General features: G+C 43.4%; 1 protein-coding gene and 1 long non-coding RNA gene across 6 annotated transcripts in view; one reads left to right on the top strand and one right to left on the bottom strand.

The window, feature by feature from the left end:
* Positions 1–255: 255 nt before the first annotated feature.
* On the bottom strand, positions 256–10,272 carry LOC139182728 (uncharacterized). The gene is made up of 2 exons (XR_011566267.1): positions 10,135–10,272; positions 256–1,135 (listed from the first exon to the last, which is right to left on the bottom strand). It is a non-coding gene; the product is annotated as an uncharacterized lncRNA (long non-coding RNA).
* The window catches only part of SNX10 (sorting nexin 10), a 67,805-nt gene continuing 50,604 nt past the window's right edge, over positions 8,752–25,952 (top strand). Inside the window, exons 1-2 of one of the 5 annotated variants that reach the window (XM_019958867.2) lie at positions 8,752–8,951; positions 15,101–15,252. The gene's annotated coding sequence lies outside the window, so the exon portion shown is untranslated. Of the gene's footprint in view, positions 9,073–15,100; positions 15,253–25,952 lie in introns of all 5 variants that reach the window. The other 4 variants (XM_019958865.2, XM_019958866.2, XM_019958862.2 and 1 more) reach the window with 4 other exon arrangements.

Raw genomic sequence — 25,952 nt, 5'->3', positions numbered from 1 at the left:
CTTCACTTTGTTCATAAAGATTTTTTAAAACTTTATTTTAACTAAATCACTAATTTTATTATCATAATGAATCTTTTTACATAATTTTTCCTCTATTGACAGTAATGATCAAAAAATTAAAAGTTATATGTAGCCTTAGTCAAAATGAACAAATTTTGAACATATTTTTATTGAATGTTTCCAGTGTTTTTTAAAAGCTAATTCTTCTTAAACATTCAATATCACTTATTAAAGTTTAAAAAACCCAAAACTCTGTTTAATAAACATAAAATTTGTTAATTTATTTCAATAAACTGGCAATTCTAAATTTGATTTCTTTTTGGGTGAATTAACGGACCCTAATGCTGGGAAAGATTGAAGGTGGGAGCAGAAGGGGATGACAGAGGTTGAGATGGTTGGATGACATCATTGACTCAATGGACATGAATTTGAGTAAACTCCGGGAGTTGGCAATGGACAAGGAGGCCCGACATGCTGCAGTCCACGGGGTCACAAAGAGTTGGACACAACTGAGCGACTGAACTGAACTGAATGGAATATTATTTAATACTTTCATACGAACAATACTCTTCACAGTTCTAACATTCACTGCTAATTAGCATCACATTTCGACCATGTGAGTCTAAATCCACATAGATAGAAATGTAACTTAATTAATTTAATACTTAATTTAAATCAACATTGCAAAAATATTTTAAGCTGTTATGAGCAAATGGCTGCAAGTAGCTTACCAATTCCTGGTGCTTCAAAACGATATTTGAAACATAAAGAAAAGCAAGAAAATGGATGCCTGGGACTACTGAGAAATGATACTTTGTTATGCAAGAATTTATTGCATTCCTGCCATCTAAACCAGAGAAGGCAATGGCAACCCACTCCAGTACTCTTGCTTGGAAAATCCCATGGATGGAGGAGCCTGGTAGGCTGCAGTCCATGGGATCTCTAGGAGTCGGACACGACTGAGTGACTTCACTTTCACTTTTCACGTTCATGCATTGGAGAAGGAAATGGCAACCCACTCCAGTGTTCTTGCTTGGAGAATCCCAGGGATAGGGAAGCCTGGCGGGCTGCCATCTCTGGGGTCTCACAGAATCAGACCTGACTGAAGCGATTTAGCAGCAGCAGCAGCAGCCATCTAAAAGGAAGGATTTGAGAGGTAATAAATGTGTCTTATCTGATACCCAAGCTTGCTACTACTTAAGCCCTCCCAGCACTTGTAAGCTTTGAGTCTGTGATGCTGGCAATGACAACCCACAAATCTCATTGCTTTGGCACCCAGCCACTTTTGTACACTGAAATGTGTTATGTGCTAAATTTTAACACATTGAAAACTAATGTTTATTCATGTGGCCAACTTAACTTGCTTTGAATAAACCTCAGAATGTAGCTGGATCTCAGTATCATTATAAGAAGTTCAATCATTACCCATAAAGGGCATGGCCTCTAGGGTCATGGAGCACAGTTGTGCAGGTTGTGTCCTGAACAATGCTAGGTATCTCTAGGCACAGGGTAGTCAGTTTTAACATTTTAAAATGATAGTTTTCCAGCAGATGGCAGTAAATTGTCTGGAAGAAAAGAAGCTTAAAAAAAAAAAATTCTCACAAAGATGTTACATGGACCAGCAGCAGTGTTGGGTCATTCTTCTCAGGAGTAGCATCTGTTCAAAGTTTGAGGCTGCCCTTCTAGACCATATATCAATACCTATATTTATATATAAAATTAAACAGTTAATCTAAGAAAGAAGTGGGAAATTTTTATTCAAGCCAAATCTGAGGACTAGAACCCTGGAAGAACATCTCAGAAAGCTCTGGGAACTATTCCCCTAAGTCAGGGCACGTGGGACTTTCCTGGTGGTCCAGTGGTAAAGAATCTGCTTTCCAGTGCAAGGGGTGTGGATTCGATCCTTGGTCTGGAAACTATATGTCACATGCTGCGGGCCAACTAAGACCATGCTCCACAGCTAGAGAAGCCTGTGTACCACAGCAGCATGTATATACATGTCAGGGCACAGTTATACAAATATTTTGAGACAAAGGGCTGTACACTAAATGATGCATATTACGGATGGTTTACACATCCTGATCTAAGCCCCTAACAAGATCTGGAAGGAATGTTATCTTTTAAGGAGTTATCTTGTTGATGTAGGAGAATGTCCCCAAATGGTGCAGATTGGTCTATGCATAATGCAGACACACAGTGCACAAAAGGGGAGAGAGAAGAAGCCAAAGGGCAGAGATAATTTTCTACGTTTAACTGTCTTTTTGTCTTGCTATAAAATATGAATTTTACTGCACACTAAGTAATATTTATGAAGTTTTTAAAAAATTCTGTTGCAAAACTGGGCCAAGTTATTTATATACTTTATCTCCTAATTCTAACCTTGTAGGGTGGATCCTATTTCACAGATAGGAAAATTGAGGTTGGGAGAGATGAAATGATTTGCCTGAGGTCAATTGGCTACCAAGTAAAAGTTTTGGAATTAGAACTGAACCTTTGACTCTGGAGCCCTAACTACTGCACTCTACTATCTCAACATGGCTATTGGCTGTTACGCACCCATGATCCAGAAGTAGTGCCATAGATGTAAAATAAAGGCTACCATAAATGCAGAGCAGGAACCTCTAACTGCTTTATCCAAGATGATGGGCTTCTCCACTGGCTCTTTGGTTGAGGTTGGTGGTAATTATACTGTACTGCAATTTGTATCAAAGGCCTAGAAGTTACATGACTTGGGCCTGGATTTATGTTCAGGATATGCTCAGTAATGCTACACTTTGTTTTTGGTCAGTTTTAACCAACAAATTTGTTATTTTTAGTCTGTAATAGTGAAGTAAAATCTGGCATTAAAACCAATGCTTTTATGTATTTATTTGGCTGCGTTGGGTCTTAGCTGTGGGATCTTTAATTGTGGCATGCAAATTCTCAGTTATGGCATGGGGTATCTAGTTCCCCAACTGGGGATTGAACCCAGGCTCACAGCACTGGGAACTTGAATTAATTTCCTGATCTGATGCTATTTCCCTCATAATTCAAATTTCCAGAAGAGTCTGATTGGCTCACTTGGGTCTCAGATCCTGCCTCCCCTACCACCCTTGATTGACAGTTGCCCCAAGACTGTGCATTCCCGTAAGAGGAAGTCTGGTGGTGAAACAGTTCACTTGCAAGTGATGAATGAGTAGCAGGACCAGTCATTCTGGTATAAACTATAACCATAGGGCAACCACTCATTGTTGTTCAGTCGCTCAGGTGTCTGACTCTTTGTGACCCCATGGATTGCAGCATACCAGGCTTCCTTGTCAATCACCATTTCCTGGAGCTTGCTCAGACTCATGCCCATTGAGTTGGTGATGCCACCCAACTATCTTTTCCTCTGTCGTCCCCTTCTCCTCCTGCCCTCAATCTTTCCCAGCATCAGGGTCTTTTCCAATGAGTCAGCTCTTTGCATCAGGTGGCCAAAGTATTGGAGCCTCAGCTGCAGCATCAGTCTTTCCAATGAATATTCAGGGTTGATTTCCTTCAGGATTGACTGGTTTTATCTCCTGGCAGTCCAAGGGACTCTCAAGACTCCTCTCCAAGCTCTTATTATTTACAAATACTTCTCAGCATAGAGTAGAATTTTCTCAGTATTGAGCAATCGAATAGAGAAATAAATTGGATGTTGACCCTGATAGGAGACTCCAAGAATCATTCACAAACTTTTGATTTTGGATCACAATAAACTGTGGAAAATTCTGAAAGAGATGGGAATACCAGACCACCTGACCTGTCTCTTGAGAATCCTATATGCAGGTTAGGAAGCAACAGTTAGAACTGGACATGGAACAACAAACTGGTTCCAAATAAGAAAAGGAGTACGTCAAGGCTGTATATTGTCACCCTGCTTATTTAACTTCTATGCAGAGTACATCATGAGAAACGCTGGGCTGGAAGAAGCACAAGCTGGAATCAAGATTGCCGGGAGAAATACCAATAACCTCAGATATGCAGATGACACCACCCTTATGACAGAAAGTGAAGAGGAACTAAAAAGCCTCTTGATGAAAGTGAATGAGGAGAGTGAAACAGTTGGCTTAAAGCTCAACATTCAGAAAACTAAGATCATGGCATCTGGTCCCATCACTTCATGGCAAATAGATGGGGAAACAGTGTCAGACTTTATTTTTTTGGCTCCAAAATCACTGCAGATGGTGACTGCAGCCATGAAATTAAAAGACGCTTACTCCTTGGAAGGAAAGTTATGACCAACCTAGATAGCATGTTCAAAAGCAAAGACATTACTTTGCCAACAAAGGTCCATCTAGTCAAGGCTATGGTTTTTCCAGTAGTCATGTATGGATGTGAGCATTGGACTGTGAAGAAAGCTGAGCACTGAAGAACTGACGCTTTTGAACTGTGGTGTTGGAGAAGACTCTTGAGAGTCCCTTGGACTGCAAGGAGATCCAACCAGTCCATCCTAAAGGAGATCAGTCCTGGGTGTTCTTTGGAAGGAATGATGCTAAAGCTGAAGCTCCAGTACTTTGGCCACCTCATGCGAAGAGTTGACTCATTGGAAAAGACTCTGATGCTGGGAGGGATTGGGGGCAGGAGGAGAAGGGGACGACAGAGGATGAGATGGCTGGATGGCATCACTGACTCGATGGACATGAGTCTGAGTGAACTCCGGGAGTTGGTGATGGACAGGGAGGCCTGGCGTGCTGCGATTCATGGGGTCGCAAAGAGTCGGACATGACTGAGTGACTGAACTGAACTGAATGTTATAAAATTGAATTCTTCTAATAAATGTATAGTAATGAAATACTGGTTTCACTAGTTTATAAATGAGGTTCTTGTGAAGAAAATATCCTGTTGCTAAAAATATTTGAAAACTACTTAATCAGACCATTGTAAATGATGCCAAAAACTCAGCCTCTGCACCAGTGCCAAATCGAATCTCAGAGACAGAGCTTTGGGTGAAGTAGAAAAGAATAGCTTTATTGATTTACCAGGCAAATGGGAACACAAATGGTTTGTGCCTCAAAAACCCGTGTGTCCCAAACTGGGAGGATTTGGTGAGGAGTTTTATAGCAAAGGTTCAAGGGTGGAGTTGCAAAGAAGGATCATGGTGTTTGCAGGGCCTGCCCTCCTTCAATCTGGCCTCAGGTCATCTTTTTTTGTGTCTCTGCATAGCCTCTCTTCCCTGATTAGCAACTGTTCCAATCTACCCTTTGGAACTCAGGGAAGGTGTTGGAGGCTGGAGTCTATTCCTTGCAAACAAGAAAAACAGGGGCTACAGGAAAGAGTCCCACAGGGTCCTGCTTAGTTTCATAAAGAGGCTATTGTATGATTTTGAGCTGAAAGTTTAGACACGAGAATGGAAAGTAGAAGGTAACACCAAGATCTAACTCAGAAGAAATATATAGCACTTGGACCTGAGTGAATCAGGGGATGGGAGTTGGTCAAAGGTAATGCCAAAGTTAATAGGTTTGGGGTGTTAACTGACAGAACAGTAGTCAATAAACACATAAGGAAGATGGAGGAGTGAGTAGATGAAGTCTAAAGCTCTTTACCTTACAAGTAAGTAAGCAATCTCAAAACTTTTTTCTAGCTTTTTTTTGGGGGACAGATGCATAAAAGAGGTATTTTGAAAAAACACATTAGATTGATCATGATGAAATAAAAGCTCATATTCTAAGGCAAGTTAAGGAAAATTTAAACATAAAAAAATTCCTCTGGGCTTTGGCCTTCTTTTCCCACTCTACTGTGCGTTGTGTATTTGTGTTATACATTGACCAGACCTCCCCAGCAGCAAAAATGCCTACTCAGTCATAAACAACAACATTCTCCTAGCACCAAGAAGACAACTCCTTAAAGATAACATTCCTTCTTAATCTTGTAAGGCACCATGATGACCTACTACTTGGTACTTGCAGATCCAGATTGTGCAAACTATTAATAGGTCATTTAAGGTACAGCCCTCTATCTCATGGAGAAGGAAATGGCAACCCACTCCAGTGTTCTTGCCTGGAGAATCCCAGGGACGGGGGAGCCTGGTGGGCTGCTGTCTATGGAGTCACACAGAGTCGGACACGACTGAAGCAACTTAGCAGCAGCAGCCTCTATCTCAAAAACCTATGTAACTATGCATTGACCTCTAATGGGTGGAACAGTTCTCTGAGTTTCCTGAGAGGCTGTTCCCAGGTTATAATCCTTAATTTGGCACTAATAAAATTTTCCATTTCTTTCTTAGATTGACTGATTAATTTCCCATCAAAATAGTCAAGAGAAATTATTTTTATTCACATTAATCCGTATGTCTTCATATTATTGCAAAAAGATGATGTAAAATGAGAAATCAAAATCGAAATTATTTGTTTAAATTTTTTTGCTCACATCTCATTATTAGTTGTTTGATGAATGATAAGACCATCTTTTTGCAGAATGAATATGTACCATGACAGTGTTTCTCAAGAAGGCAGGACAATTCATGTAAATTTTGGATAGTATAGAATAACTGTATTGTATCAATTAATTATAACTGCTGAAGATCAAGTCCAGGCAAATTCTGTTTTTACTGTCTGTGCATTTTGCAATTTTCCCAGGAGACAGATGGACTCTATCTTCTTATTGATTCTTGAGTTAGAGGTAGGGAATACAGTTGGCTTTCCTTAATATGTCTAACTAAGGGTATTTGGAGATGAAAGAAATTAGAGAAAAGAATCATGTTGTAATAACAGTTATAATAATAAAAATTTATTGAGCACTTACAATGTTCTAGCATAGTTCAGGAGCTTTACCTGAAATGTTTCACTTAACCCCCACAACAACCCTATGAGGCTGGTGCTATTATTATCATCTCTCTTTTTTTTCAGATGGTAAAAGGAGGCCCAGAGAGTGTCATTATCCCAGTATCACATAGTGAGAGGTGATAAAGTTGGGGTTTGAATCAGTTAACTTGACCCTAGAAGCCAGAGTTGAGGTAGGATTGGGACTGGCAAGAGGATTTCTTCTTAATAGCAATTCTATGGTGATTTTATTAGCATCCTAGGATTTCTTAAGAACCAGAGAGTCCAGTCTTTTACCTGATAGTATAACAAAAAGTCACAATCTAAAAATGTGGTGGTCACTTAGCTCAGTCCCCTGGATTTAGGTTGTACATTACAATTCTTAAACTAGAAACACCACCTAGTAGCTACCCTGATAGAGTGGATTAAAATCCATTATTGCTTTATTCTATTCTGAATTTTTTTCATATTCTTCCTTTCTGTGGAAGTCAGATATCTAAATGACTTCTATAGACTCTCCAAAGGTTTTTTATTTTATTTTTTAATGCTCTGCCCACATTGTAAAATCGTGCTCTTGTTGATAATATACTTAGAAAGATTTTAATTTTGCAGAATCTCTTAGGATCTTAGACACATACTGCATTTTGTTTTCTAGTCAATGCTTTGTGCAGCATAGGGAAAAGAATTTGAAAAAGACAATTTAACTTGATTCTCAGAAGAGATCATATTTACATTTACTTGTGTGTTATAGCTGGGTTGCAATTTTAGGAAATTAAATACAAGTGATCCAAGATTCAGCAATGAATTATTAGGATCCCATATGTTAAGACACAACATTGTAGATTTAGAAGTTTTCTTAAGTTAAGCCAATTTGAGTGTGGAATATAGACTTGGATATTTTCAGGTAAGCCTGGAATGGCCTGAATGATCAATGGAGTTGGCTGTGTCTAGTGGGAAAATTCGTGTTTAAATTATGAAATGTTAGACTCCTATTAAAGAGAGAGAATAGGCCCAGAAAGGAGTCACTTACGGTGAGCACTTACGCTGTGTACTAATTTGCTTCAGTCACGTCTGACTCTTTGGGACCCAATGGACTGTAGCCTGCCAGGCTCCTCTGCTCATGGGATTCTCCAGGCAAGAATACTGGAGTGGGTTGCCAGGCCCTCCTCCAGGGGACCTTTCCAACCCAGGGATCTAACCTGCTCTTTTATGTCTTCTGGATTGGCAGGTGGGTTCTTTACCATTATGGCCATCTGCTGAGACATCACAAAATGGGAACTTAATATCAACCTGTCAGCAGTGTGACTATCTCCCTGATAGACCCCTGTCTTCTCCTAGAAAAAAGAGATCTTGCCATGACCAATCCGATTTTTGCTAGGATAATTTCCTTGTCTCCCCGCCTTATGTCTGTAAGAGCCTTTTATTTTGTACAGCTCCTTAGCGCTTCTTCCTATCTGCTGAATTGGATGCTGACTAATCATGAATCATTGAATAAAACCAGTAAAATCTTTAACATTTACTCAGTGGATTTTTTAAAACACTGCCTTTATTATTCTGTCATGTAGTCACCCATTAGCGGTCTAAGTGATTATTGCGGCTTTCCACGCGAACAAGTGGGTCAGATGCAACCCAAGATGCCACTTGGAAAACGGTTTACTGATTCAGCCACCTTGACAGACCTCATTTCTTTCCCCCCAGGATGGCTTGTGAAAAAATTCAAACATACAGAAAAGTTGAAAGAATTTTTCGGTAAACACCCATATGCCCACCACCTAGGTTCTACCATTGACACTGTACCATTATCTATCCATCACTCTTCCCATTCAACCATCCTCTCCGTAAGTAACTAAGGGGGCGGGACGGGGTTAGCAAGCTCCTGGTGGCTTTTAAGTGGCGCCCCCCAGCGGCCGCACAGCTCTCCCCAGCCCCGGGGGCCGAGGGCAGCTTCCAGGTCCGCAGCAGGGGCGGGGCAGGCCCCCGCGGGGCCGTACCTGGGTTGGGCGGTGCGGTGGCCACGATAGCGGGCGCGGAGCGCGGGCGCGGGGCCGCTACGTGCACGGGGAGCGCGGGGCTGCGCTCGTGTGCGCTCCTCGGCGCTCGCCGCCGCCGCCGCGCCTTTGAGTCAGCAAACTCCGCCACCCGCTGGCCCGCTGGCCCTGCTCTGCCCGGCTCTGCCTGGAGGTGCCGCCCGTAAGTGACAGGCGATCTGCCGGGAAGGCCTCCCTCGCGCCGCCGGGTGAGGACCGCTACCAGGGACTAGCCGGCCGCCCTTTCCTTCGCGGAGGCTTGGGGCCCTTTCCTCTGCGCCCAGGTGCCTCTCCCTGCGGGCTGGGAAGATGCTTGGGTCTCCTGGGGTTGGAGCCGGGCGTTGCCTCCATTCCTGCCGGGGAAGAGGAATCGGTCGGCTGGTTTGCCAGGGGAGGGCACGGATCGGATCGATCCGGCTAAAAAGACACCCCAGGGAGAAGGTGGGGCAGAGGTGGAATCCCGGACTCCGGCGGAGGGGGGGCGGGGCGCGGGAAATGTGCTGAGACACCTTACACCAGGCCGGGTTTGGGTGGGTATTTTTAATCCACGAAAGGGTAGCTTTGAGTTTAGAAATTGGGAGGGGTAGGCAGGGGGTTTTCTTGGGATTGTGGGATTGAGGGAAAAGGCCCGAGAGAAAATCCACGTTTGACTGATTACTAGGTCTGGTACCACGGGAAAGCAACAGCCTGTTTTTCAGTTCTGATGTATCATACTTCGGTAAGATGGTCCGCGGGGGATTGAGGGGAATGGTCAGGGGGACGTAGAACCACAAGTCCTGCTTGCCAGTAAGGGCTTCTATTTCTGCAGGACACGTTTATGTATTAGAATAATGGGTTTAGAAATTTAGAGCAGGCAGGAGGCTTTCATGTGATCTCCTTCAAACCTCTCATTTTAAGGCTGGGAAACTAAGGCCCCAGGGAGCAGAGTCATCCAGCCAGTGAGAGCAGAAACAGGCCTAGATTGTGATGGGCTTCTGACTCCCTCCGTCCGCAGCCTTCTCCACACCTCTAGGGGCGTAGGGGTGGGGGTAAGCTGGGAATGCATAAAGTCCCTCTTCGTCCCTGGGAGTGGGCTGGGTGGCAGGGATGAGTGCAGCCACAGCGGGGAACTGGCTACTCCGTCTAATGGACCAAACTCCAAGGATGCAGTTGAATGAGATGCTTCCGCTGTTTCTACCATCCCTTCCAATGATCAGTGATGCCTAGTGCTAAGCACCGTACCCCCCTTTTTAAAGGCATGGTAGATTTAAGATTGACTAATGGGACTGTTTTGAAAAAAGACAAAAAATACCATATACCCAGAAGTAAATATATAGAAGATGTGAAGAAAGGTGATTAGCACTGACCTGTATTTCAGTGGACCACCCTGTTTCTCCTGCTGGTCTATTTCATTCTCATTTCTGAGGTGACTATTTCACTAGGGAGGAAACTGGTGTTGGAGGAGTGGGGTGTGGCTCTCAGGTGACACCGCCCTTCACCAGGGGTCTCTTGACTGACTGACTGTCTGCTTCTCCTCCTGCAACAGTGGGCTGTGGTAGGAACTTCCTCTTATTTTACTTCCTCCAGGGAAGGCCTCCTGAAGCTTGGTATTGGAAACAGACATAAACACCTTCATTACTTCCCGCATAAAACTTTGATGTTTAAAGACTAATGTTGTGTTCTACTATGGCATTTCTATGTGATTTTGGAGCACTCTTAATATTACTTTTCTCAGCCTTAGGGTCTCTACTTGCTTTTTAGAGAACTCTGTTTGTTTGTTCAGCTATTATAGGAAATGGCTTCTTTTTCCTCTTTTGATGTGACGGCTGTGGTTTAACAACCACTTGCCAGGGGTTTGAAATCGATGAGACCATGGTCCAGCCTTTTCAGTCTTCCATTTCTAAGAGTAGCAAATGAGGGCTTTTGGCCAGTCATGACTGACCTCCCTGGAGAATAAATACCCTGCATTTTGGATAAAAGACTCTTATCACCAACAGTCTTTTTTTTTTTCTCTCTCTCTCTCTCTCTCACTTAAAATTAGTAGGTATGAATCAGCTTTTCTGTTCTCTAAGCCCTGTTCTAATTAAGGGGTTGTGTGTAATAGTGGTTACAACTTCTGGTTTCAGATTCATTGGAGTTGAAATCTGGGGATAATCATTTACTAACTGAGGTACTGTTAGCAGAACACTTAACTTTCTGATTTATCCTTTCTTCAGAACTAAAAAAGGTACTGATAATCCTTGCCTCCCAGAATTGTTCATAACAATAGCTGACATTTACTGAGCACTGATGATGTGCTAGGGATTGTGAAAAGAGTTTTTAACATGGCAGGCTCATTAATCCTTAAAACAAACCTCTGAAGCAGATTCTGTTTACATCTGAGGGAAAATGAGTTATCAAGATATCTATGGCTTCCCTAAACTCTTCAGCTCAAGAGCTTAACCTCCCAGCAAATGTGTCCCGGATTTCTATAACGTGGAATTGTTATTTAGGGCTTAGTGTCTGCAAGGCTTGATTTCAAGTACCATATGTATATTAACAGTCCTTGAGATATGTATTGTTTTTATTCTGCCCTAGTTTTTTTTTTTTTTTCCCTTCCCTTCTCCCCTTTTCAATAACAGAAGAAGAAACAGGCACAAAGCCTAAGTCAATTAATAAATGATGGAGCCGAGATTTGAACGAGGCAGCCTGGCTCTGGAATGGGTCCTGTCCCTCAGGCACTCCTCTGTGAATGTAGGTAAAGGGCTTAGCCAGACCTCAATCAAGGGCAGCCCTTAATTGGCATTTCCATTTATTTTACCCTAAGAAACCTCTTCCCTTTCTCAGTCTCTGAGGAGAAGAAGATGCTTTTAGTTCTGGAAATGATTCAACTTTGCTTAAGGTTTTGTGATTCTACATACATTTCTGTTGTCTTCTGTGTTATTTTTTAGAAGTTTGTGGTAGGTCTCAGTGATCTTGACCCTGGGAATACAGAGATAGGCTTTAGGGAGTCTGTGAACTCCCTGAAAACATATGATTTCATACTCTTGTACAAGAGTATATTATTCTAGAGGTGAGAATCCACAGCTTACTTTAGATTCTCTTTTTTTGAAAATACTTTTTCATTTATTTATTCTCTTTTTGTCTGCATGGGATTCGGGATCCTAGTTCCCTGACCAGGGATCTAACCTGTGCCCCCTACAGTGGAAGTGCAGAGTCTTAACCACTGGGCCACCAGGGAGGTCCTTCCTTTAGATTCTTAAAGGGTCATTCATGGTAGAAAGAAAATTTGGTGATGACTATTCTGTTCCTATAATCTAATTTTACAAATAGCTTAATCTGAGCTATGAAGCTACTTAGAAATAGAAACGGGACTATAAAACTCAGGTTTCCTAACTTCCAGTCTCATACTCTTTCCATCACACCCCAATATTTCCCTTTGGAACGAGTGGTGCCAGGTGAATGAATTACAAAAAGCCAAAGACTCCCAGCTTTCCCACCCTCTTCCCCAGTGTGGGAGAGGCCAACAAAGTTTCTTGGAAGCACTATTAAAATACATCATCTTTTGGCATGTCATCTTGTTAGCTGAACCACTCTGCAGTGATTTAAGATGGGAATCTACAACACTGTGTGATAAGAGCCAGGAGGATAAAACTTGTTTTGAGAGAAAGCAAGGAAGGAGTCAACATATATTGGTTAAGGCACAAGGATGCTGTTCAGGCCTATTGGTCGAATTGTAGTGTTGGAAAGTTATTGCTAAGGGATTTGTAAATTCAAGTGAAATTCCACGAAGTCTGAGATTTCCATGTAGGGTGTGAATCACTGGGAAGTCAGGCCAAAGCTTGATGCTCCAGTGACTAAATAAGACTAATAGGTCATGAACCTGCTGTTAGTTTAGGCCAGCACTTTAAAGTCACTTAATTTTTACAAATTGATAGAAGTTTTCCTGGGAAAATATCAATGCATTATACTAATAGGCAATATATTTTGAAATGTATCGTTCAACTGGACGTCAAAATACGTTACTTCAGACCAGAAATAGCAAGTCCAGACCTAGTTCCCTTGTCAAGATAGAAATTCATCATGTGATTAAATTTACGGTAGTAAAGTTTATCGGGACTGTTATCGGTCCAATTAGGAAAAAATGAGATCCGGTTAGGAAAAAAATGAGATCCAAGCTTCACACCATTCACAAAAGTAAATGCCACTTAGACTAAAGATTGAATGTCAAAACCAAAATTATAGATATTAAAACATATATACACATATGTGAGATTTAAAAAAAAATTTGTTTGCACTGGGTTTTCATTGCAGCACATTGGATCTTCTAATCGTGACACATGGGAATCATTAGTTGTTCATTGGGAACTCTTAGTTGTGGCATGTGGGCTCTAGTCCCCTGACCAGGGATCGAACCCAGGGCTCCTGCTTTGGGAGCTCAGAGTCTTATCCACTGGACCACCAGAGAAGTCCAAGACCATTTCTCCATACCGATGGGGAAATCTTTCACTGATTGAGAAATCTACCCCACCACGTGCTCTGCTGATTCAGAAGAGTTTACTAGATGAGTTGAGCAGTTACCTTGTGGGCCTCCTGATCTTCCATCATCTCCCGGGTCCTTCTCTTGGTCTCTCAGCCCTGCCCCTCACCCTCCTCCCTTACCCATGAGCTGCAGGGTCTTTTCTCTTTATCTTTATGATTATGGATGCTCTCCAGTTCATCTCAGACTTACAGACCCTAACAGTTCAAAGTGCAGAACAGAACAAGGGGCATTATATGTAGGGAACCACAACTCCTTAGAAATTATGAACACAAGACACAGGGAGGAGGTTTCTATTACTGATCGTTATCCTCCCCTGCCTCACTGACACATCAGCCCTGTTTATTGGAGAGTGGCATTTGGGACCACTGAGGAGGAGGCAGGTGTTCCCACAGCCCTAGATTCTAGATTCTAGTGTCTCAAAGCAGGGGATGTGGAGCCTTTTTGTCAGCTCTCTCTGGGTGATCAGACCCTGAGAATTGGGACTGCTTCTGCCCAGGTACACCTGAAAATTCCTACGCTGGGAGATCAGCTTCACCTTTTATGGGGGAGTGCAGACCTGATGCTGGCTTTTTGTAACTAGCGCTTTTCCCTGATGGTTGGGAAACCTTGAAAAAATGTGACCTCTGAGGTGAGACCTTTGCCAGACTGGATCTGTGGACAGATATGAGTCAGATGCTTTGGATTGCAGTCAGTGCTTTGGGCAGCTAGTGTAAGGAATATTGTGTTTGGCATTTTACCCACTATTAACAGTTATTAACACATAATAACTTTATGTGTTATCTCGTTCTTCTTGGGTCAAGGCCAATGCCAAGAAACTGTGTGTAAGTTTGTGCCACAGGGAAAGGCCAAGGTGTGCACTTCTTGTGTGGGCTGTTTCAGAGCATATAGACTTAAAATGTTCTGCTTCTGTAAATATTCCTGTCCCATCTGACAAATCAGATACTTGAAGGGGATATTTTTAAAAAGGCACAGTTGCTTTGTGATAATCAGGAAGAGACCTCAGCATTTTCTCCCTCAGGAGTTTTGGAAAACTCTAGAAAGTAATGATCAGTGACAGTAGCTGAGCTCCACATGTACTCATGTGATCTTTACAGCTGATCCATGAAACAGGCCATTATCCCCATTTTGCAGATGATGAAACTGAGGCACAGAGATGTGAAACAATCTCCCTGGGCAAGGGGCAGAATAAGGATTGGGAGTCAGGCTGTTTGGCATTCACGTTGTCCTTCCTACTCTTGTTAGGCAGTCATGCGTGCTAAGTTGCTTCAGTCATGTCCGATACTTTGTGTGACGATATGGACTGCAGCCCACCAGGCTCCTCTGTCCATGGGATTTCCCAGGCAAGAATACTGGAGTGGGTTGCCATTTCCTTCTCCAAGGGGTCTTCCCAACCCAGGGATCAAACCCAGGTTTCTTAGGTCTATCTGCATTGGCAGGTGGGTTCTTTACCACTGGTGCCACCTGGAAAACCTTGTTAGGGGAAACTGTTTGCTTAAAAGTGAAATCTCCCTCTTGCTGTCCCTCAGATAACTTGCCAGTTCTTCCTATCTGGACTGATGTCACTTTGGGCAGAGTTGAAAGTGACTAGTATATCGCAACCCCTGGTGCTGCTGTTTTCCTTTGTAAATAAACTTGCCTCCCCAGCAAGAGTTCTTTCGACAGAGTGGGAAGGCTATTTCCGGTGTGTTGCAATGATTTTCCTTTTTGAAAGACAATTTATCACTTTAAAAGAGGAACATGTAGTGCTTACTTTTGTTTCCAGTTTGCATACCTCTGCCCTTTTCTTATCTGAGCCCCAAACTGTTCTTCAGGTGCCTGAAGGCTGTTCTGTGTGGATGTCCACCATCATCCTGGCTTGTTCCCAGCTGAACTCATCTTTGTTCTCTCTCACCTCTAAAAACAGACCTCCTTTCCAGCTTCCCCATTCCGCCTGTGACCCCAGTCTTCTTCCAGTCTGCTGCTGGTGAGTCACTCTTGACGCCCTTCTTCCATCATGCTGTCTCCAAGTTATTCTTGTTATATACATCTTTTTTTTTTTTATATATACGTCTTTTTTAAAAAAAAAAATTATTTCACTGTGCTGTGTCTTTGTTGCAGCATGCAGAATCTTTAGTTCGGCATATGGAATCTAGTTCCCTGACTATGGATCGAATCTGGGCCCCCTGCTTTGGGAGCTCAGAGTCTTAGCCACTGGGCCACCAGGGAAGTCCCCATACATCTTTTTTAATAAACCTGATGTTTTTTGCGGGGGTGGGGGGGGGGGGGGCGGGGCTGTGCAGCTTGTAGAGTGTTATTTCCCTGACTGGGAATTGAACTGGGACCCCCTAAAGTGGAAGCATGGAGTCCTAACTACTGAACTGCCAGGGAAGTCCTAATAGATTTGATTTTTAAGAGCAGTTTTAGGTTCACAGCAAAACTGATGGAAAGTACAGAGAGATCCTATGTATAACCTGCCTCCCCTCTCCTGTTATCAGCCTTGGCATCAGAGTGGTATGTATGTCATTATAGTCAATGAACCTGTATTGACACACTGTCACCCAAAGTCTGTACTTTCCATTGAGGTTCACTTAATTCCTAGTGTTGTACACTCCAGGTTTTGACAAATATATGATGTGTCCACCATTGTAGACACAAAATGTATCACACAAAACACCAAGACACCATTGTATCACAAAAAATGATTTCACCCCTCCCCACCAAATCCTCAGGGTTCTGCTTCTTGTTATTTTCAAATGTGTTTGGCCATCTCCCGCCCACCTTGAGTCCATGATCTCTTCTGTTGATTGATGCATTCCAGCAGCTCTCTGATGAAGCTCACAGCCTATCAGTCCATCCTCCACCCCATCCCCAGATGAATCATCACCATCATGGCAGGCTTCTGAGTACTACATCCCTGCCTTCTGGGAGAAGTCAGCATTCCTCCTCTCATCATTCAAGACTTCCCCATCCTAGGATGCCCATTAGAGCTCTTCCCAGCTTACCTCCTCATGACATTCTGTCAACGCAGCCCCTCCACTGCTGGGGGGCTGAATACTTAGGTCTACTGAAAGTGATGCTGTTCCTTCTATTTTTTTTTGGCCACACATCACAGTTGGCAGGATTGTAGTTCCCCGACCAGGGATTGAACCTGTGCTCCCTGCAATGGAAGCATGGAGTCCTAACTACTGGACCACCAGGGAATTCCCCAGTGGTGCTACTTCTTAATCAGCCCAGGCTGGTCCTGTTTTCCCTGCCTGATGCAAGCATCAAGGCCTCGTCAGGTCCTACTTTCCTTCATGAGGCTTCTCCCTTTGCACTCTCCTCCTTCCTGTAACCCTGTTACCAGTGCTATTTCTTCTGGCACATAGAGTGAAGTTTGTTTCATGTCTGTATCTGGAGATCTTTACATCTTGGAACTCAGGGCGTGTGCCTTAACCATTAAAAATAGCCCTTGTCAGGACCAAACTTAGAACTCTCACATAATGGGCTCTCAGTAATTGCTCATTGAATTGGATTGTTGTTGCCCTCTAGTTATTCTTAGGGGTCCTCCTTTATAGTTAATGACCCTGAAAGAGGTCTTTCAGAGGAAGACACTACATTTGTCTCAATATTACCTCCTTTCTGAGAATGAAAAAATCATTTCTGGAAGTATGGCTGTGAACTTTCCCAGTTCATGTACAGACAGAACTCTGCCTCCAATCTCCACATCCCTGAAACATTTGAGACTTAAATAATTCTGTTTATTGGTTAGTATTCTCCTCTCATTGCTCTCTTTTTAGCATTTATTTCTAAGCATGTGACTTGGATGCTGTGCTGGATGTGTGGGGAGGATGAGGGCTTGCCTGGGTCTGGCTAGCTGGGTTTGGGTCCTGGTTCCATCACTTACTAGCTCTATGACCTTGCATACTTTTTCCTCATTTGTAAAACTGAGGTAGTGAGACTTGCCTGAGGGGCTCTCTTGAGGGTTAGATGAGATGATTCATGTTGCACTCTTCACACAGTGTCTGGCCCCATCATTAACATTCTGTAATTTTTAGTTGGGTTGCTGTTTTTGATGATGAATGTTATGACTTTAACATCATTCTCCAGTCTCATCCTCCACAGTCCAGTGGAATTAGACCAGAAGGAAAAAAGAGAAAATAGAGGAAGGCGCGTGGTCTTCAAGACATGCCACCCTGGACTGTTGCTGGCTAAATTGCTTTCTCTTTTCGCAAAATGATTGAGTAACCATGAGCAGAGATGGCCAACAGGAGGGGCCGGGCAAGTTGTCCAATGTCCATCCTCCCAGCCCATGTGGTTGGGGCTACTTAAAAACTTGATGGTGATGCAGAAATGGAGAGAATTAGCTAGGACTAATTCAATCAAGTGTAACTGACCCATTTTTTAATGGGCACTTATTATATGCCAGGAACATTGCTCCATTCTAGGGTTATAAAGTGTGAATGACATGAACAAGGTCCTTGCCCTCGTGGGATTTTTGAGAGGACAGACAATAAACAAGGAAGTAAATTAATAGATACAAATCATACAGACTGAGACATTCGAAGGAGAAAATAAAAGGATGGAGTGTTACTGGGGGGAATTTGCTTTAGTGGGTGGTCAGGAAAGGCTCCTGAAGAGGTGGCATTTAAACCAATACCTGCAGTGTGGGAAGGAGCCCTCTTGGTGGGTTGGGGAGGGAAGGGGGTGCTGGGGATGTCAGAGGAAGCAAAAGGCACAAAGGACCTGAGGGGGGAATTTCAGAACTGACCTGATTAGGGCAACTGGACACTATGGCAGAAGAGTCCGTGTAGGTGGGAGAACCAAGGCCGTGCGGTATACAGGAATTGTGCAGATACAGACTCTGGGCTCTGGTCAGTGGTTTTCCACCATCTGTACACTTGAGGGGACAAGTGATATGCTCCTGGGGGGACTCCCTTGGGGGGTGGGTGATGAGAAGGCTGGGATATGAGTCATTTGAAAAGAGCCCTCCATAGCTTAAATATAACTCACCACAAAATGAGAAGCGCTGCTCTTGATGATCCACTCGGAAGCCTTGGGATCTGGGGACATTTGCATCTCTTAATTTTCATTAAATGTTGCAGGGTTATATAGGCACACTGTAGGAACACGGAATCCTGCCTGTTGTTGAGAACACTGGCACAGGCATTTGAAGATGAGTCACTGTTGAATTGGATCACTGTGTGGCCTATTTAAATAATACTGTGTGGTTTTGTTTTTTTTTTAATCCTTGGCATGGCATTCAAGGCCTTTTTAAAAAATTTATTTTATTTTTTGGCTGTGCGGGGTCCTCTTTGTTTTGTGTGGGCTTTCTCTAGTTGTGGCGAGCTGGGGCTCCTCTTTGTCGCAGTACACAGGCTCTAGGTGTGTGGGCTTCAGTACTTGCAGCACCTGGGCTCGGTAGTTGCAGCTCACGGGCTCCAGAGCAGAGGCTCCATAGTTGTGGCTCACGAGCTTGGTTGCTCCTTGGCACGTCGAACCTGTATCCCCTGAGTTGGCAGACAGATTCTTACCCACTGCGCCGCTGGGGAAGTCCAGTACTGTCTTTTCAATAGAAAAGTTATTCACTTTCTTTTGAAGTTATTTAGAAATGCCTTTGGCGATGTCCTTTAAGATTTTAATGAGTATAAATGTCCTTTTGTGAAGAGAGGCAGTGGAGGGGAGAGGAGAGAAGAGCTTCCGGAGTCCTCAGTGTGAGTCTGGACCGTACTGTGTGGACGTGGATGGGAGATGAACCTCTCTAGGTGTTGGCTTGGGAAGCTGTCCTCTATAAAATAAGACAGATAAGTCTTGCACTGCCTGTCTCACTGACTGTCATGGGACAGTGCTTTATAAACAGCAGAGTATCAGAAAATAAAAGTTACTTTATAAAGTTAAAATTTGTTTGCATATGGTATGGCCAGAAACACATTATAGCCAGGATGTAAATCCATGACCATAGAAAAGAACTTTTCACTGCTCATAGATGACTGATCTCTAGAATAATCCAAAGGAGAATATTTTTATAACTTTTCAGTAGGAATGGGCTTTCTAAGTGTGCTGCAAAACTTAGAAGCCATAAGGAAAAAATTGATACAATTCATTACTTAAAAACAGCATAGCAAAACCCCTGTAAGCAAAACTAAAGACAGATTACAAAATGGAAAAATATGTGTTTCATGTTATACGTTACGGGTTAATTTCCCTAATACATAAATAATTACAAATTAATAAGGAAAAGAACAGAACGGTGTAGGAAAATGTCAAAGGATATGAACAAAAAGTCCATATAAAGTAATTTAATGACTCCTAAACACATGAAGAATGCTTGAGCTCACACATAATTTTAAAAATACCAATTGAAGTGCATTGAAACATGTTACACTTCACCTACCTGGGGTTGGCAAAAGTAAAAAATTCTGATAACCATCCATGTTAGGGAGGATGTGGGAAAACAGAACTCATACGTACACACTTTGTGAATGTGTATTAGTCCCCTGCAGAGGGCATCTGCCAGAACCTGTCAGAGTTAATCATTCACATCACCTTGCTTGATTCAGTCCACTTAGAGAAATTTATCCTTCAGACAAAGTCACACAAACTTGCTGAGCACCGTTTCTAACAGCTAAAGAGTATCTGTCAGTGTGGGGGGTGGTGAACTGAATTGTGCTCTGGCTGCACAGTGGAATAAGTACCCAAAAAGAGAACCAGGATGCTCTGTGGACAGCTGTGGAGTAGTCTGTGTTGTGAAGAGTGAGGCATGGGAAGGACTGTAAGTGATGTTAGCATTTACAGAAAAGGGAGTAGGGGGTAGGAAATAAATAGGAATATATCCTGCTTGCAGATGCATAAAATGTCCCTGGAAGGATACCAAAAAATGACTAAGAGGCAGAAAAGAGAGAAGGAGAATGTTTATTCTTGACCTTTTGGCATTATTTACATTTTGAAACAAGTGTTAAGCTTTAAAAAATGATAAAAGTAAAATACAGAGCAAAAAATAGAAAATAGTGGTTGAGGTAGGGATTGATGAGCTGAATGCAGTAAAGTCCTTAGCAGTGTGTTTGCTCCCCAGATTATCAGACATCTTTATGTGTCCACCATGTATTATCACTATCTCTGTTTGGGGGTCCTCCTTCAAAGAATTCTTGGTGGATTTGGGAGGTACAGAACTAATGTCCATCTCAATCGGAGGCCATGGAAGGGCCATATAATCCAGCCTTTGGGGATTGGTGCAGCTCCTGAAGTTCAGTGTGGGCCATTGTGTTCGAGGTTTATGTACAAAGAGTGTGGTAGGTAGAATAACAGCTTCCACATTGGTCTACATTCTAACCCTTGGAGCCAGTGAACATTTTTCCTTGCATGCCAAAAGGGACTTTGCAGGTATAATTAAGTTAAGGGCCTTGATCAATGAGGAGATTATCCTGGGTCATCCAAGTGAGCCTGATACAGTCACGTGCGTCCTTAAAAGCAGAGAACCTTTCCCGGCGGTATTCAGAGGGAGAATGACTGCAGAAGAAGGGTCAGAGAGATGATACGTTGTGGGCTTTGAAGATGGAGGAAGGTGCCGTGAGCCAAGCCTTGGGAACTGGGAGAAGGGCAGGAAACAGATCCTCCCCTAGAGCTTCCAGGAGGAACACAGCCTGAGCCCTTGATTTTAACCTGAAGATATCTGTGTTGGACTTCTGACCTACAAAACTAAGGTCATAAATTTGTGTGGTTTTAAGCCATTAAGTCGATGGCAGTTTGTTTCAGTAGCAACAGGAAACTAATACAAAGATGATGTAGAAATACCCCAAGGCCTTAGTCAGGGCTTTTTAGTCTAAGAGGGAAGAGAAGACAAGAACCTAGCCAGTCCTCACTCCAGCCCATGTAGGTGGTCTGGAGATTTGCCAGGGGCTCTGCAGAGAGCAGGGGAGACCTGGGGAGGAGGTGGCAGTTGTAGCTGTGTTGTAAAAGGCACTGCAGCTCCCTCCTTGGGAGCAGGGACTTGGCTGCTGCCTATGGGGCCTTGAGACAGTCACATCATCTCTGTGTGCCTCAGTTTTCTAATCTGTAAAGTGGGGATACTAACAGTGCCTCCTGAAGGGGCTCTCGTGCTGAGGAAAGGAGTGGATGTGTATAAAGTGCTTGGAGTAGTTCCTGGCCTTTCCAAGGGCTGTGGGACTGTTTGCAGGTGATGTTTTGTCCTGATGAGGGGAGAGTAAGGCGGGGCCAGGCAGAGAGAGGTGGGGGAGCATCTGGGGACAGCAGGCCTCTTGCTGGGGAGACGAGGAGGGGGCTCTCACCTCAGTGGTGGGTGCACTGGTGAGGAGGGAGCAGAAAATGAGGTGTTGAGGAGGTGAAGCCGGAAGACAGTGGCCTTGGAAGCTGGGCTGAGGCGGCCACCTAGTGCTTCAGGGTTTCAGTAGGTAGGATGACAGTGGGTGCAGTTAGGGCGCTGGTCAAGTTTCTTTAAGAGGGGAGGCAGGCTTCGTTTCTGAGCCCTGACTTCAGAATCTTCTTCCCTCTCTCCCTCGTCGTCTCTGTCTCCTTACCCTGAGCAGCCTGACTTCTAACCTTGATGATCACACCTCATCCCCGACTCTGACCACTGGGCAACCCTGGAGGTATATCTGGATCAGGGGGCATAACCTAGTACCTGGGCTGGTGGTGGTGGTTAGGCACTCAGTCATGGTCAACTCTTGCAGCCCCATGGACTGGAGCCTGTCCGTGGGATTTCCCAGGCAAGAATACTGGAGTGGGTAGCCATTCCCTTCTCCAGGGCATCTTCCTGAACCAGGGATTGAATTCACATCTTGTGCACTACATACAGATTCTTTACCACTGAGCCACTGGGGAAGCCCTGGTACCTGGTACTAGATCCCAGGACTCAGTGTCTGGAGAGAGAACACTCTGGTGCCTAGAGTGGTTCTCCTGGGTCCCTGCAGAGAGAGGAGCAGAAGCTCCAACTGTGTGGCTTTGGTAGGTCCCCAGGGGCTGATGGCCCTGCCCTGTTGTCTTTCAGAAGCCGACTCCCTTCCGGCTTTGGCCATTTGGGGGCTGTGGCCTCACAGTATGTAGAATGGCTTCTTGAGCAGAACAGTCACAGGCTATCTTGTGGAGACAGATAGCAAACAGGAAATAAAAGCATATGTGATTTTGACTCACAGGTACACTCACAGGTAATGTCGGTGACAGGGCTGAGTTGTGATTTGAAATGGTGGTCTTTGGTTGACCAGGACCGAGGGCTCCCTGTGAAGCAGCAGCCTGGGCTGTGGTCTCCTTGGTCCTGGGTGGTGGTGAATGGGCAGCTGAGAGCCCTGTCTTTTCCTTTCCCTCAGCTGTTTCCCCATCGGGAGCACACGATGCACATGGTTTCTGCCTGAGTCATGTGTGTACTATGTGTGAAGTGCCTGGAATGGGTTGCCTAGTACTTGACAACTAGGAGACCCGGTCTATGAGGGTTCTCTTCCTCCACCAGGGCTGACGGTGAGCCTGATGCCCAGGTGTGCTCCCTGGATGTGGGACTGCTTCCCAGGCAGAGGGGCTCAGCTTTGCAGCAAATAGCAGAGACTTTGGGCACTGTTGACTTCTTATTAGAGTCACCAGGAGGAGTAAGTGGAGATGTTGCTGTTGTTTAGCTGCTCAGTTGTGTCCGACTCTTTGAGACCCCCATAGACTATACAGTCCATGGAATTCTTCAGGTCAGAATACTGGAATGGATAGCCATTTCCTTCTCCAGGGAATCTTCCCAACCCAGGGATCAAACCCAGGTCTCCCACATTGCAGGCGGATTCTTTACCAGCTGAGCTACCAGGGAAGCCTAAGAATACTGAGGTGGGTAGCCTATCCCTTCTCCAGGGGACCTTCCCGACCCAGGATTCAACCTGGGGTCTCCTGCACTGGCGGGTGGTTTCTTTACCAGCTGAGCTCCCAGGGAAGCCCCATTCATCTAAGAGGTACGTGATCTTGTTAGATCCTGTAAATGAATTCTTTCCTCCCCAAGGCTATAGTGTCACTCACCTGAGGCACTTTTCTTGGTTGGGAGGTTGCTTAACTGGACTTTTCAAGATTGCTTGGCCTGTCTGGTGGGACCCGCTACATCTCTAAATCTCTGAAAAAAATGTGGAGAGGAATTACATGCTTACTGAAAAGGGGCAGATAGTTTAGGCCTTATGTGAATTTAGGCTCTGCCAAACCAATGTGGCTAAGTTCGTAGTTTTCCTTTTTTTCCTGAACATTCACATAGCAAAACTCCATCTCCTGCTTTTCTCCACTTTTTCTCACCTCTTAAAGTTTGTTGTTCACTCATGGCAAAAAAAATAAAAACGTTGTGAAATCAAGCCTATCGTTAAGTGATAATCAAAATCCTGAAACCCTGAGAACCTCACTATTTGACAAGTAACAAATATAATTTTCTTTTTAAAATCTTTTTAGACTAAAATAGCTTGCCTGTGAATATTTTCCTTTCTCATAAAGAACTTAATGTTTCTACTGGTTTAGTATTTTTACATTGGGAGTGAGTGTAATCTGGGATGGTCCTGTATGACTTGCTTAAAAATACGATATTCTGAAACACTTGGGCTTTTCCTTGTGACAGTGACTTGTGGAGAAGTACAGAGATTTGGTAACTTTGTGTGTGTGTGTGTGTGTGTATATATAGTTTCCTTTATTTCAGTTGTTTTCAGTTTCACAATTGAGTGTTAAGAACCTAACCTGTGAATGACATGTGATTCTGCTTAAAGTATTTTAAGAAAAAAGATATTCAAGGAGGGGATTGGCAAGCTAATTAAACTAGCAGGAAAAATAAAACAGAAGCTGTATGTAGTAAAAAAATCAACCAGAAGAATCAGAAAAGCAGTTTATTATTAATAATGTATTAACCGGGTTGATGAAGAGTCCGTACCTCACACTGCCCTCCTTCAGCTGTGAGGATGCTGCCGTGTCCATCTCACCTCTGCGAGGCTTTGTACCTGAGATCCTCTTCAGTTCTGAAGAAGACCTTGGTCTCAAGTGTTACGATGCCCGTACGTCAATGAACACTGGACTGCCTGTGCTTCCTTAGTGCGGTGCCCGAGTAGCTGAGTGATTTCTGAGCACTGTTTTCTCCCATTTATTTGTTCAGTCAGTATAAATGTATGTAGAGAACCCGTTAAGTGCCTGGTCCCTTAAGGCAGAGATCTCCCTTTAGGCCAGAGATCCTAAATAAAAAACACTGCGAGCTGTGTTGTCCCTGAGCCTACAGTTTGGTGGGGAGATAGACATTAACTCAATGCCTAAATGAATAAGGGTAAGAATCTCGCTGAGATCAGAACCATAGAGGAAGAGCTTGGTGCAGGGGAAGTATAATGAGGGGGATTTGACTCTGCTGGAGGGAGTTAGGGGAAGCTTCCCAGAGTTAGTAAGACGGGAACAGAGATCTGAAAAGGGAGTAGCAGTCATCTAGTGACAGATGGGTTTGAATTCCAGCATTGTCCCTGAGCAAGTGGGTGACCTTGTGGTGGTTACTTTGAGCAAGTTACTTCCTCTTTCTAAGGCTTAGCATCTTCATCTGTGAATTGGACGGTTGTGAGAATTAAATGAGACAGTGCACAGAATATACTCAGCATGCTGCCAGCATGCAGTTGACACTCATAATGATAGCTGTTTTATTTCTCTCTGTGCTTTCTGTTCATTTTCCTGGAAACTTTGAAAAGACACTTAAATCTTTCCTTGTTCTGGTTAGCAGGAGCTACTAAATACCTCCAGAATAGTTAACTTGGAAAAATGGAAGCTAAGGGAGATTTAATGATGGTTTTCAAATAGGCCAAGTGTCCTCAGCTTTGAAGATATGGGAAAGGCTTCTTATAGAGTCATTGGTGTGAAGTCACATTCAGGATGGGGCTACTTTGGAAACCGTTGAATATACTAGGATTTTAAGGTACATGAATTATTAGATCACATCTCTTTCATTTCTCGTGACAGTCAACCATGAATAGCTAGGCTAATGTATGTTTTCTGTTCTGATACTGTATTCTATTTGTCCGGTAATTTTTGCCATGGTGTTTGAGGTTATTTATGGGTATTTCTTATAGCTAAATGCGCAAGGGTCTGTCGAGAGAGGCAAGTCTTACTTTTTCTCTGATCTTTGGAGACCCACATGTATGTACATGTATCCAATCTAGCTTTTTACTCAAGTAATGCAATTTTTTGAACTTTCCATTGTTTTTACAAATATTTTGGAAAAAAAAAAAAAGGTACCAAGGATTTAGCCAGTGATCAAATTTAATTTTTATTGCACATTTTCTCAGTGCTTAAATTACTTAAATAGTTCTCCCAGTACCCTTATAAAATAGGCACTATTAAGAATGCTTTCCCCCTCTTCTATAAGAACATGTAGGCTCAAAGAGGTTGGGTAACTTGTCCAAGGTCACACAGGCATCAGTGGCATAGTTGGGATTTGAACCCAGATATGAGTGGCTCCAAACCTGAACTCTAAACACTTTGTTGCTGCCTTTCAAGCTAAATTTTTGGAGATGATCTAACTACTATGTCAGCAAGGTAGGTGTGTATCAGACGATTTATTATACATTATATAGTTCTGAGGAAGACTTATGAAAAATGTTAATGGCCTCTGAAGAGCATTGAGGAAGCTTGCTGAATTTAGATTTATTCAGTGAATCAGAAGTGGATATTGTAGTAATGTCTTTCTCGGTTATTTTCATGATAGTTGTAAACTTTGCTTTT

Source organism: Bos indicus, chromosome 4, assembly GCF_029378745.1.
Source record: "Bos indicus isolate NIAB-ARS_2022 breed Sahiwal x Tharparkar chromosome 4, NIAB-ARS_B.indTharparkar_mat_pri_1.0, whole genome shotgun sequence".
NCBI classification, from domain to species: Eukaryota; Metazoa; Chordata; class Mammalia; order Artiodactyla; family Bovidae; genus Bos; species Bos indicus.
The sequence above is the reverse complement of the archived record's forward strand: the minus strand, read 5'-3'. Positions and strand labels throughout refer to the sequence as shown.